The sequence below is a fragment of the Aythya marila genome (assembly GCF_965140915.1).
Source record: "Aythya marila genome assembly, chromosome: 1".
NCBI classification, from domain to species: Eukaryota; Metazoa; Chordata; class Aves; order Anseriformes; family Anatidae; genus Aythya; species Aythya marila.
This window is the reverse complement of record NC_139042.1, coordinates 76,763,527-76,778,273: the sequence shown is the minus strand read 5'-3', so window position 1 is coordinate 76,778,273 and position 14,747 is coordinate 76,763,527. Positions and strand designations below refer to the sequence as shown.

The 14,747-nt window shown below is 37.1% G+C and overlaps 1 protein-coding gene across 4 annotated transcripts in view; it reads left to right on the top strand.

Moving 5' to 3' along the window:
- The window catches only part of MID1 (midline 1), a 245,479-nt gene that overhangs the window by 121,701 nt on the left and 109,031 nt on the right, over window positions 1-14,747 (top strand). For 2 of the 4 annotated variants that reach the window (XM_082782122.1, XM_082782119.1), the window contains exon 1: window positions 12,562-12,677. The exons of the other annotated variants lie outside the window; for them this stretch is intronic. The gene's annotated coding sequence lies outside the window, so the exon portion shown is untranslated. Of the gene's footprint in view, window positions 1-12,561; window positions 12,678-14,747 lie in introns of those variants that run through there. 4 annotated transcript variants of the gene reach the window in all.

Below are 14,747 nucleotides of genomic sequence, written 5' to 3'. Positions count from 1 at the left end.
TGATAGTCTATTCTGCATTACAAATAGCAAAGTTTTTGGTACTGCTAGAAAACAAATCCTCAGTAGGAGGAATAGCATTAAGGTATAAGTGATTTTCACTGGTTAACTAAAGGTATCAGCATAGCAGAATCTGGCCAAGTGGTCAGATGGCCATAAAGAAACTATTTTATGTTCAGAAGATGCTGACTCTGATCAACATCTTCAATCATCTGTTTACTTCTGACCCATCTTAAAGTTGTAACAGGAATGGTGCACTATAAATTTACTCTGCAAATTAATTGATTAAAATTAGTTTATATTTGAATAAATTAAAATATGGCCTTAAGTGAAAAAGGCAAGAAAAAATAAATTCTTTATAAAATAGTTATTTCTAGTCCTGCATTATTAAATTCAGAAAAGATAATTCTACTGTGGTTTTTAAAAAACACTGTGGAAGTTAATTCAATTTCTGTAACCAAGTATAGATGAAAAGCTGTGTAGTACAGTACAACCATCAGTAAAGTATTTTTTAAGATACAGATTAGACAGCAAAAGAAAGAGGTTTAAAGGTTCAGAGGGCTGACTAATGTGTATTAAAGCTACTTCTTGAATGGACCATGGCTTAATCCTTTTGCTGCCAGTCAAGACAGTGATTAAAAATCATCCATCCAAGGAACTGCTTCTGGATGCTGATGGGCCAGGTTGGGGGGATGGTGTTAAGTGGGTGGAGAAAAGGAGGGTTTCATTACATATGGCTGATGTCTGAGTAGTTACACTTTGAAAAAAGGGAGAGAAGGAAAACTTGGCTGGCCCAAAAGTAAGAGAAAACAGAGAGGAAAAACTCCCTTTGCCTGTCATGTAATCATAATTTCTGAGTTCCTCCGAAGAGAACTACGCCACTATCACTACCCTAAAGAGAAGGCAAAACTGTAAAAACAAAACAAAATTCAGCACAGAAATATATATATATATATATATTATATGTATATATATATACACACACATACATATATATACATCTTTTAAATGAAGGAGGGTTTGTACCGAAATAATTACCTTAACATTGATAGCAAGGCTCTTAGCGAACCTTTTGGTGGACTTGCTCAATCTCTTTCCAGATGCAGGGTGTCTGCATATTTTTAAGTAGCTTTTTTTCTGTCAAAGGAGCTTAGCACTGGTGACAGAATAAAGAACTCTTTAATGTGGATATAGAATGAAAATATACCTTCTCCTTTGACCCTGATGGTAGTTCTGTTATGTTTATATGGTTCCTTTTTTTTTTTTTTTTAATCGAGTTATTAATAAACGACATAAAAATAGTTGTGGATAAAGCATATTTGTTTTTTGGTTAAGTAAAATAAATGAAGATTTACAGAGGATGGCACTAAAACTTCTTTCAGCATTAAACATTTAAATAAGTGATGGCTGTGCTGCTGCTTTTTGAATTCATGTATTCTTGCTAAAATATTTCATCTCTCAGGCTTTCCTGCACATCTTATCCATTCTAATGGGAGGAAAATATGTTGGTTTCTCATTTTTTCCAGAAAACATCTCTTTGAGTGTCTGGCACTCTCAGGTCCTTGAACAGAGAGGGTAACATATTGCTGATAGTTTTAGTCCAATAGATTTACTTCAGATTAGCCGAAACACATGGAGTCCTCAAGGAGCATACATTTTTAATAAAACAAAGCAACATGCTGTAAATTACTTTCCTCTGTCCCTTAGATGTATTTCCTTTGAAAGAAGGGGAAAGAATGAATATATTGTCATATATAAGGCTTAAGTTGGCGAAAAAGAAGATAATTCAGAATATGGTATACTATTAAATTTATGTATACAGATGAGAAAAATGAGTGCTATGAGATCTATTTCCCACAGATCCCGTCCCCTCCCATCCCATCCCCTCCTGTCCCATCCCCTCCCCTCTTTCTTTCTTTGGTTTTACTGCCTGAGAAATGGGCTGCACAATGTTCCAAGGTATTTTGTAAAACTTTGTGTTTTACAAAGGATCTTCCTTAGAGTAACACTGTAGAACCTGGTCTTCCCTCTGCTTTAGGAACCCTGTATTTTCATTGCTAAATTATAGGCAACACAAAGTAAACTGGAAACTCTATCAGGCTCTGCTGCTATTGCTTCATCTTTTGGACAGGAGATCTGCCTCTGGGGATTTAAATTAATCCTTATTTTCTAGAGGTGTCCATAGTTTAGAGAAGGAATGCAGACTAGAAAATATCATAAAAGTACGGTTTTAATGAAAAAGATTTCCATACAGGGCCCTTGCACATATACAGTGCTACTGACTGAGTAAGCAAGTAAGTACTGACCAGCAGAAAAGTAGAAGCAGCTTCCATGAGAGGTTTTTCAATACCTTGTTCTTATGAGCTGGAAGCGAAAGTTTCCACTGGCTTTAATAAGTATTTTAGTTACTATTCAAAATCAGGCTAAAGAAAGCTACTGAAACAGACTTACTTTTTTTTGCCCCGGTGTGTGTGAGCATTTGTACATCATTAAGTCAGAATCTCTACTCACCACTTCATCTGGAAGTCTTCCAAGTGCATTTACAAGCTTAGTGGAAAGAGGAAACGTGTACTGGAACAAGCTCAGCCCATTTCTGCTTGATTTAACTAGGTATGTCCTTTGTGAAAGTCTTGAGGGAATGCTGGGTTATCCATTCTTGATAACAAGCCAGAGTCCTGAGTAAGCTTCGAAGGAAGTGATCGTAAATTCGTTATCAACTAATCTGTTCACAGTAATTAGGTACTGCCACCACCACACCCCATACCCCTTCTAGAGAAGAATGATTTGTCTAAAAGCCAGGAACTGAGAACATCCTGGTTGTACTGACTTTCTTGGAGTTAACAGTGGTAGAGATGGCTACATACAGAGGGATGTTCATGCTGTCTGTTTTGGACATCTATCTCTAGAGGAAAAATATTCCCATCACGTGGTGGCTGTTTCACTCCATTTTTCTAGAAAAAAAAACTAAGCAGGTGGCTAAAATGTCTATTTTATCTATCTATCTATCTATCTATCTATCTATTTATTTATTTATTTTTATGGCTGAAATTAAGGTCTTGGTCTCAGTTATGTCTGGAGGAACTTACTTACCAGTTCATTAATGACAAAGAAAAACTGACTTAAGCAACATAACTTTCCACTGTGCCTTTTTTCACTTTCTCAGGCCTGTTTTTTAACAATATAGTTTCATGCTAACTCACGCTGTCTGCAGTGCTACAGGTAGCAGAAGCTGTCTTTTTCCTAGCTGAAAATGGGAGAAAAAAAATGCAAGAAATGTAATGATAGAGTGAACAGGTCATAGCATGGATTTATATTCCTGATGTGACTCCACAGGCTGATGAAGTTTGTGGCACTATTGTGAGTGTTCATATTTATACTGATGAGGAACTTGGAAGAAATAGGAAACGCTGCAGAGTGCAGGAGGAAAGCACTTTACACTTCAGTCTCGGAGGATATAACATTTTTATTTATTCTAACTTCCAGTAGCAGCATTTTATTTTATTTTATTTTATTTTTCTGGCATACTGTGGCTACTTATTTTCTCCAGCACTTCAGGTAATGCAATACCTGTTCATCATTTCTTGTGGCTGAAATAGAGAGGATGAATATTCATGTTCTGCTAGGTGATTTTCTCAGCTGGGACAAATGCAAATGGAAGACAATATTAGGTTGATCCTGTAGAAGACAAAGGTGGTGAGAGAATGTTAAATTTACATCCACCTGCAAGAGATTGTGGTTTCAATATGGTTAGAGTGTGCTCATCTGGGGGTGAGAGGTGGGGCACTAGCCATCCAGATTGGTTTCTTAGAGAAGACAATTCTGTTGGCTAGCCGCTGTTTAATAAGTGTGCTCTGTCTGTCATTCAAGATCCTGAACAAATTATTTTTGTCTGTTGTGGAAAAAATGGAATTCCTCTCTTGTAACAAAAAAAAAAAAAAGTCATTATGACTGTGAATTTAACACAGGTTCATTAAAGTTAGTGCAAAATAATATAAGGGTGCATTATCAGCCTGTCTTGTCTTCCCTCCCTTCTTCCCTCCTCTCTTTCTCTCTTTCTGTCTTTCTCTTTTTCTCTCTTTCTCTTCTTTATTTCAAGTCATGCCATGATGTTGGATGTTGCTGAACCTGTTTGGTTGCTTTGTAAAATATGGATGAACACATACTACCACCTGGAGCAGCTACTTGGCTCGGCCACTGCTATATCTGACTGGTTCACAAAGACATATTTATTCTGGTTGGCATTAATTAGATGGAGACGGCGGGAAAGAACAAAAGAAGAAAAGAGAAGTTATTGCATTCCTGAGCTGATAATACATACAAGACTGACAAGTGGAGAGGAACCTTGCAGAGCATAGGGCCTCTCTCTACTGGCAACCGAAAAATCAGCTACATCAACAAACATTACTAAGAAATAACCCAATCTAATGCACTCTTTGCAGCCCAGTAACTTTATTTTTCAAGGGACTTCTGCTCGGTCTATTTGATCTAAAGAAACCTAGGTATGTTACCTTAATGACAGGTATGGCAAATAAAAGTCTGGAATGGAAAATTGACCTTGCAGTTAGTATTAAAATGCTGTGCATCTTCACTGTGCTAGGCACTGTTACGTATCATATCCACTTATTTGTGAACTTATTGCTCAGCAGATCTGAAACTTAAAATAATCAGTGGATCTCATTGTCATGGAATGTTATGAAGGCTCAAAGTATAAAAATGCACTCCAAAAAAAAAAAAAAAAGAGGGAAAATAGCATGCTGATGGCTGCCCAGCTGCCTGTTACCAGCAATTCCAGGGAGAGGTTCAGTCAGTAACTGTTTTGTTCCTCGGTTTTTATTTAACTCAATCATCTTCTATGGGTCATAGCTTGCTGATGGTGAAGACTGCTCATTTTTCATAGGAAACATGAGATTTTCCTAAGAAAAATATGCCAGTATTAAAAATCCCTGGTTCAAATAGATTAAAACTAATAGCTGCAACATGTGTTAATTCTCAGCTGGCCAACTTGTGTTCTCTGTGGCATGTTAATATCATTCTAGTATGATCTTGAGCTCTTTAAACATAACTGATGACTGTGTGATGGCTTCTTCTTCTACAAAAACCTTAACACTCATATCAGTTAGAGGATTTTTGTAATTTCAAACTCCAGATCTGAAAGTTTCATAACAATTAATCCCTAATGATATTGTTATTGCTTAAATAACCACAAGATTTTTTTTTTTCTTGAGTCACTATTGGAGTCTTTGTTCATAGCTTTTACCTGCTAGATTGCATTGTTATTTAAAAGTATTTTCATTCTTTCTTGCTTGAGAATAAATACACGGTTCCCCATTGTTTTGAGCTGGGAGGTACACTTTTGTGTTTTAATTTATGCTGTAATTTATGATGGGTCATAGTAGTGGGAGATTCTTCTGATGAAAAGCAGAAAGCAAACTATCATATTTCTTTCCTTGTCTCTTGTTTAGCATTGATTTTTAAGGGAAAATTCTTTTACATATACTACCATGACAGTGCTACTGAGACCTGCAGGGGCTCTAGGTAGCGTAAACATAGTGACATGCTCTTATTTCAGGTTGACAGAAACCAATACTTATACGATTCTATAATCTATAATTTGGCAACAAGCTTTGTCTTTTATTTTCTAGATGTGGGTCCACTACCCTGACAAAGATGCTAACAGGAGGATGGAGAAAAAAGAGTAGGATACAAGAGGAAAAACAGCGTAATTAGAAATGTAATAATAAATATGGGGGGGGGGAAAGTGGTTGCTCTGTTACCCAAAATTGGTGCTCACTTAATTTCTTTCAAATCACTAGTAGTTAAAGAGAGACTGTGATTGATGGGATTAATTAGAGCTATATGTTTAACAAGTGCTCCTAGCTATAATGAACTCATTAATTAAAACTTGAACTTGCTAAGAAGTCTCTTTACAATGCATACTGGTTTATGAATTTTCTCTTTTTAGTTTCTGAATGGAGAAAAAGTCAGATGAACAGGTCAGTAGTGCATACAAAAAAATAACATGTAATACTTTACAGTGATTTATGTTTCTTTGGAGAATCAGAAAAGCACAAATCAACACATAAATCATGCATAATCAGCAAGGCCAGCCTTTGTGGCGATATTTTCTTTAGCAGTCTCTGGAGGTCTGAGTTTAAATTCATCTTATGTGAGGTTACGAGAACCAATCTCTGAACTAACTGTAGACTAAGTATATCATTTTTACAATGTTTGAAGCAATTTGCTTTCCATTGAGAACACTGAGTATCCATAATCATCCTCTTTATGGACTTGCATTTGTAAATATCTCTTCACTTATGAGACTAACACAAGGGTGTATATGTTTTCATACATGTTGAGGGTCTTGATCCTGCAGTCTTTTACAAGCATAAAATGCACTTAAGCCACTCAACAGGCACTATGCTGTTAAGTCAGGATTTGTGTTCCCTGATGCTTTGCTTTGTTTTGCATGAGCTAATGTTCTGTATTAAAAGACAGTTTTCTTTTACTAATACATTTTAAGGCTATTGAGTTCAAATTGCTGATGGTCCTCATTCATTTTAAAATACAATGATGCAGTGAATACAGGAATATCCCTGGAAGACAATAGATATACCCTTGAGACTAAAGATCATTTCATTAGCATACATTTGCTTTGTCTCTAATTCTCTAAGTATTTATCTATGTACTTTATTTAGCATTCCCAGGAAATTATTGTACCTGATGCTGTCTCTTAGTCCTTGCAACATGATTGCCATTACTATTTTCAGTGAAATATATCCCCTTCAAAGAAAGCTGTAGAACAATGGCCTCAGTTGAAAACAGAAATGAAGTTTCAGCAGCAATTCGCATGTGTCCGTGTGAATGAGAAAGTCAGAAATTTATTAAAATTGTGCTAATCATTTGAAAGAACATTTTATTAATATGCAAATAATAAATTCTAGTATGCAGTGCTAAGTTTGTAATTAAAGTAATAGTTTGATAACCACACAAATTTTAGATAATTATATGCTTTCAAAATATTTTGTAGTTGCTCATTACATTAATTTCTGTAAAACAAAGCATAGAGTATTAGAAATATGTATGGCAAAAAGAAATGTAGTTGGACTGCCTGTGAACATACAGTGTCTGAGTGAGTAAAGATAGCATATGGTGGTTTATATCAAGTTTAATGAAATTGTTTTGTACCTATCAATCTTGATCACTTTTCTGCAAATTTTCAGGAATTTTGAGTCAAATGGAATTAAAAGGGAACTTTGACCTAACTGTTATGTGATTCAATACTTGCAGTTTTCAACAGCAATTCTTTCAGAGAATGATATAGCATCCAAATATTAGGTATATAATATATTGTTTGAAAAACAAGACCAAAACAACCTTAACCTACCTATTTTGTTCAGGTGTTGAATGAAGAAGCTAAGTATATATCAGTTAAAGAAAATTCTTAAAGAGAATCAAAATGAGATTTAAGTTTCTGATGGCATGATATTCAGATTTTTTCTGTCTTTTAATTAAATGTAGCAATTTTGGTATGGAAATGCTAATTCTTCCTTAATGAACATTGAGTCTGTACTTCTGGAGCTCTTCGTGAAACCTATCTTTCAGTTTTAACATTGAAGCATCCCTGTTGCCTTCAGCAAAATGGAGAGCTGGGTTTGAGGCTAAAATATATTTTTAATTACTGTAAGTATAGATATGCACTACTACTTATGAATACCATACAATTGTCCACTGAGACTAAGAAATTTGTTTCCGTGTTTAAGAATATAAATTCAAATTTCTAATACAGTTCCTTGTGACCAATATATAAAAACATGAACAGACTCAAGCAGTGTATCTTGAGTTTTTAGACGTGATATTCACATTCCAGTTTTTTGAATCAGAAGAACATGTAGAGGTAAAGAGTAATCAGACATCCTCTTTGTAAAGCACCTCTACTAAAGAGAATAATCTGCCTTTTATGTTGGAAAAAAAAAAAATATGTAAAACTATAACACCATGAGCAATTTAGATATAGTCAGCAGCCCCAGAGTCAAACCTCTCTAAACCTCCCAAACTTTTGAGGTTACCTGCATTGGAGAACTCATTGTCTTCTGTGCCATTTAAGATTAATTCCTTTCTTAAATACTGTAGCAGAGGCTTTGACTTCAGATGAGTATTTTAGAAACTTCAGGCTTTATGTTTAGGAAGTTCCAGATCAAGTTTGATTTGGCATCATACTGCTAAAAGGTAGCTTACAACAAAGCAATGAAGCAAAATATATACATATATAATTTTCTTATGTTTTCGATACAAAACATTTCTGTATGATGAGTTTGGACAGGTAAACAAGCCTTTGGTCTATGCTGCAGTAAAAGACAGTAGACATAAAAAAAGAACCAGTTCTTGTGGATTTGGCTGGGGTAGTTCATACCTTTTTTTTCCCTTTCTTCTTCTCTTTTTTTTTTTTTTTCTTCTTGTTTTATAAGCATACACTTGCACACTGATGGTCTTTAAATCTTACTTTACCAATTTGATCTTCTTGGACCAAATGGTCTTCCAATTGATCCTCCAATTTGTTATGTCTCCATGAGCCTGCCCTGATCACTCCCTCAGGGTCCTTCATGGGGGCAGATTAGATTTCAGTGCTGTATCATTAATCTAACAATTTGGAATAGAGTAATTAATCTTTTCTTTCCCTATCCAAAACCCAACAAACAGCACTGAGCAAATGGTTTCAGTGATCACAAGGGAATGTTAAAAACAAGTTCTGTGTAGCAATGAAATGGGATGGGAGTAGCTTTTCTTTTTACATCTCCCTGTCTCACCTACCCCTAAGATTACAGGCAGATTCTGTGTATTGGAAGCAAGAAGTTTAGAAAGATACTATGTTGTCTCAATATGGGAAATTTGATATTTGATGGTGCCATTCTTAATCTATTCATCTAATATGAATCAAGTACTACATGTTTCTCCTCCAGTGAGGCACAAATTGTTCCAGGATCACATGCTGCTACTGAAATTAGGGTTTGATTTCCTCCAGAGGATGTTAATGATGAATGGGTCATTTATAGTACGGTTTATTGGGCCAGATTCAAAGAATATTTAAATACCATTATAAAATGCAGATGAAACATTAGGGGGCAAATGGCATACCTGCACAGACTCACTCATCATTGTCTCAAGTTTTCTATCCATGAGACAGCAAATGGGTTTTATAGCTCAAAGAGCAATTAATATTAAAACAACCATTTGAAGAAGAATTAGTGCATTGGTATCATATGAAATAGTTTCATATTAAGAAGCTGTTCAAACTCACATGAGTTGTTCTTGCTGACATGACATTTTTTATTTTTTCCAAAAAGCTAAGTTGCCTTTTTCTTCCTTCTATGCTCTTCATATGCAAAGAGAATCACAAGGTCCAAATACTAAATAAATGTTGGAAGCATCTATACTTTCTCCATTTGTTATATTTGTGGTGGGCAGTGATATGTGGGCAGGATTAAGCAATAATGTACTGAAGGTACTTGCCCAGGGGAGGAGAGCCCTACACCTCTGTTGTGTTGTTCAGAACAGCAATGAGGCTGCTCTAACTTTGGCACTGCTCAGCAAAAGAAAGAGATGCAAATGTCTTGCAGATCAGCCCCTTTGTGCTAGCTGAGAATATAACAAGACAAGAAAGAATGGAGATGCATTATTATCATACAATCCATTATTATTATTTTTCTTCATCAGAAAATCCTATGATTAGCTGTATAGCATAAGTAATTCATGAGTCTGCTCTCTTGCTTGTCTTTGATAAAGTGATGAACTGCAAACATATTTGCATATTTGTTTTAATTGTTAATATTAGAACAGATCTCTATTTTGATCTCGTTATACTATGCTATGGTATTTGCATAGCACGTACAGGGGACTGATTGGAGTATCAACTGCTTGGTGCCTGGCAAGCATTACCTGCCAATCTAAAAATATATATCCATTGCCCGTGGAAATAAGATTAAATACAATTCCATAAGTACTTGAGCTTTTAAAGAATCTTGTATTTCTCTTCTGCATTTGAAATGAGTGGCATAGAGAATTCTTTCATGTAAGGTATATGGCAAAGTGGCAAAAACAAGGTTTCTGAGATTGTGTATTAGGACACAAACAAACAAATAAAAATCTCACTTTCTGGCTTTCTTAAAAAAACATCTGAAACAATTTTCAAATCCAGCTATTTTTATGAAGTTATTTATGTCTGAGTTATCAACAGGATAACTGGACCCCACAAAAAAACAGTACTGGATGTTTGTGTTTCAGTGAATTTCAGTAATGAAGCTGGAATAGAGTTTTGTGCCCCATCTAAGTTGCTTGATAGTTGCCGAGATCAGATAATCAGTTGTGCTGATACCATATTTTTTCCAGTGGAAACTTTCAGCAGAAAGGGGGCATTGGTGGCTGATACACCTTAAAGCTTTTTTTACTAAGATTCATGAGAGCTCCTAGTCGGTACCATGCACAGGCACAGCTGTCCCTGAAGGTGGTATCTCGTGATTATTTGATCACATTCAGTTCTATATCTCTGTCTTTCTGCTGCATGAGAATTGAACTCCATGTCCAAAGACTTGCCTGATGGGCTTTTGTAGATCTCATTAGATGAATGCAAAAAGGAAGGCTAAAAGTCATCTATATTATACTTGACATGAATTAAGAAAGTGGAAGAAGGGAGATTAGTATGGTAGACGATGTGGATTTTTCTCAGCTGCATTTTAAGTTAAGACTACTAAATGCTAACTAGAACAAGCTAGCATAGCCAGTGGCACAAGCAGGAGTATTTCAGGCTATGGGATTTAACCAATAATGGTTTACTTGCACATGTGTGTGTGCATACTTATGTATGCGATATGAGAAATGCACTGAACCCTTCATAGACACACCATCATATAGAGACACTCAGATATGCTTTGGAAGCTCTTCCTGGGTTATTTATTAAAACATATGCGATGGTACCCTCAAACTGAAAAAGCAGACATGCAGAAATCAAGGTAGGAGTATCAGTAGAATTAAGATTATTGGAACTGTTTGGCATCAGTTTTGTGATTGTTTAGAAGATTTGACTACAAAAAGCTATTTATTTATTGAAACTTTCAGACTGTGGCTGGTTGTCTACAGGCAAAGGGCATGAAAAGCTTAGGCTTACTATAATGTGAAGAGCAGCAGGGCAGCACCTGCCAATAAAGTTGATCTTCACACTGATTTATCTCAAATGTGCCTGGATGAGTGAGCCAGCAGGGCTGGAGGGACAGTCCAAAGGAACTGCATGCTGCCATTTAATGAAAGCTCAAGAATAGGATACGAGCTGAGGAATCTAAAATCCTTCCGTCTCGGACTTACGCTATGGCCCCTGCTGGGCTGGTTATAACTTGACTTGCCTATAGATTACCCACGGACATTTAATATAATGAAAAAGAGTTGCAATAATGGCAATCCCTCTGCACATCTGTCTTCTTTCTGCATGCTCATTTCTTCAGTTACAAGCTGTCATTCCACATGCATGCTAACCAACGCTGCCAGAAGAAACCTTTAAAAAACCTTATGAAGGGTGTGCACATGTGAGGACTCCAGTCCATTGTTTCAAGGAAATGAAATGGATAGGAAATTAAATAATCACAACAGTTGTTTATTGTTTCAATGAGAACAAAGTGCTGGCTCAACCACGGAAGAAAGACCAAAGATGATGTGGGTTTGCATCCTTATGTTCAGACATCTGAGGTATGTTTTGTTTCACTTTGCCGTGTTACCACTGTATTAAAGAAGGCATTGCAACATGAAAAGCAGAGAACACAAGGAAGCAATTCTTTCCTGCTGTTTCCACTTTGCATGAATTTTTAACACCTTTGTTGGAGACCAAATGTCTGGTGTGACTTCAGTCAGGATTCTTCCAGGGCACTTTGCTGAAGCATTTGTAGCTTTCCGATGCATTTTGCTGCTTGTGTGCAAGTTTAGTTAAAAAAAAAATAAAAATAAAAATTGAGTGACATCTATTATCTTACATTTCACCTGCTAAATTTCAGAAAACGGGGACTCCATGGAGTCTTGGGCACTGTGCTCTTTCAGACCTCCCCTATTTTGGCTGACTCCTGATGAACTGTCATCAAGTTTTTAAAAAGTATTTGGAGAAAGCAATAAATACCCCTTTCTGAAATCCTCATTCTGCATATGGCAGGTTTGGGCAGCCCAGATGGGTCTCCTGTCATGGCCCAGGTGCTGCCACTCCCTCATCACTCTGTGCTGGATTAATTTCTTCCGGGGCTGAGCTTGTCTTAGGCTAGGCTGCCTGGCAGTGCCATCCCACAGCCACCAGGCAGGACATTGGGGTGCCCCACAAGAGGACCCACTCCTCCCAGCCTCCTACCCCTCTTTGGGCTGGGTCTGGAGAGAGAAAGCAGGTATTTCAGTTCCAGCCCAGCAAGAAGGGCGGCTGGCTGGCTGGCGGAGGCGGTTAGGTGGAGCGGGTTTTCCTGCAATTGTAGGGGAGGCTTTCCTGTTGTGCTCTGACCACGGCTGCCTCGCAGTGAAGGAGGCAGGCAGCACCGGGACAGGATTGCTGGGACGGAGGCAGCTGTTGCCACTGAGCTGCCAGCACCATCCGAGGGGTCATTACAGTCCCTGTCTCCGCAGCCATGCCCCGGCCAGGAGGAGGAGAAGGGCGGGATGCAGCGGTGGGTACCCATGTAGTGGCTTCTTGCCAGCCAATACCGGCATGGGGGGGCTTGCCATTGCAAGTAATTTGGGAAATGTTTTTGAAGGTGTTTAGCAGTCATAAGGGAGGAGTGGAGTTTTGGTCTGTTGCTGTGACAAATTTTGTTTTCAGTACTGGAAACTCAGGGGAGAAAAGGGGAACTTTTAGCAGTGAGTATTTGTCATCTTGTGTTTTCAAATGAGGGTTTGTTGTTGTCTTGTTGTCATGAAACTAATAAGAGAGCTAAAGGGAGCACTGGCATGTTCATACTGTTAACAACATCTGGAACATTATAATTCTGTTTTAAAAGTAACAGAGGAAGGCTGAGATACATGTTTACATGAGAAGAATGGAAAAAAATGCAGTAATTCCCTGAAGTCTGCTCCACTCCTTAAGCAAAGTCTTTCAAATCCCATTTATTTATTTCTAACTGATGAAGTTATATAACATAAACCTATGATGGCCTAGAGGATGTGTTTTTTCAAAGGATGTGCTTTTTAGCACTAGTATACTTAGAGTGATAGTCTGGTCACCACAGTTATTTTATACATAAGTTCAAAGGGCTACAAAATGCACCACTCATTTGGAGGAATCAGAAGCAAATATAGCCTACAGGTAGAGAACTTGTATGATTTTCCCAGCTCAGTATTTCAAACTGAGCAATTTTCTGAGAACAAGATAAGCTCACAGTCAGGTAAGTATTAAATTGGATAGTTAGCAAGCTCCTGGGGAAAAAAAAAAAAAAAAAAAGGCAGGAAAAAAAAAAAAGCTTGAGACTGGAGGTGGTGCAGAAACATGCCAATAATTCTTGCAAGGGTGCTACTCTCTTTATTGCAGTAATGGTGACTTAGTTGATAACTGACAGGAGACAGACGATTTATTCTATTTTTTTTGGATAATCTGTGAGACTTCATGTGTTGTGGATGAGTAGGGTCTCAAAGGGATGTAATTAAGCTATTGTTTTCTCTTTCCATACTATCTTAAAACCTAATAATCTATTTTCTGAGTGACATTAGGAATGTTTTGGTAAGAGACCTGTCTGGGGTATTGATACAGTTGTTCAGAAGTGATTGTTCATATTGGTTGATCTTTCCTGCTCTCTCTTAGGATATTCAAAAGACTATTTTCAGGACAATAAATTTGAGGATGTCAAGTAAAATACCCCAACCACCAATAGTCAGTGGATACTCTTCATGTGTGTGTATGTGCATGTCTGACCATGTTTGGCAGAACATTCAGCCAATAGCCTTATAGTGGAAAAACATTTTTGTTAATTTCATAATGCTACTTGGCAATGCCATTCCCAAGATCAGGAGCTCTCTGAGCACAGGAGAAGAGCTGTACAAACCAACTACCACCTGTGACTCCTGGTTCTTATCAAGTGAAGTATAAGTAAATTGGATCATTTATTCTTATCACTTTACTAAGCTGGATTAGAAACTGGTGTTATCTTGTTTCTTAATTTACTTCAAATCCCAGAGCACCTCTCTGGTCATCAATAGGGTTTAAAAAGAACTAGTACTATTCACTACTTTGGTTCCTAAGCTGCAAATTACATTACTGATACAATTAGCCCTTTGCTGCTCTGAATTTCTTATCTTGAAGCAATGAAGTTTTGCCACAGAGTGGTTACTAAAGACCTGTGAGGCAAGATTATGTGGTTGCATTTAGTGATTAGTTTGTCTTAGGTCTTTAAATAGACCGTAAAGGAAAACATCCTTAAAAGTTGTTAATGCATAGAAGAAAATATTTGAGATCACAAGGATTTATTGTAGTATGGGTATGTTTCTGTTAAGTAATACTTTCTCAAGAAATAAAACAGAAATGGGTGTGCCTCTGGCAAACAATAAAGCATTACTGGTTCTTTGCAAAAAGCACCAGCTGACATGACTTAAAAAGTCCTCAAGAGAGGTTAAGTGGAAACTTGCCACCTTCTTGAGATTTGGCCTTATTAACAAGGAATGAAGTCTGACTTTGCATCTCATTGTGAGTGGGAGGTGGTACCTCACTGAACAGGCTATGTTGGTTTGCCAAATCCTTGAGTGTCTTG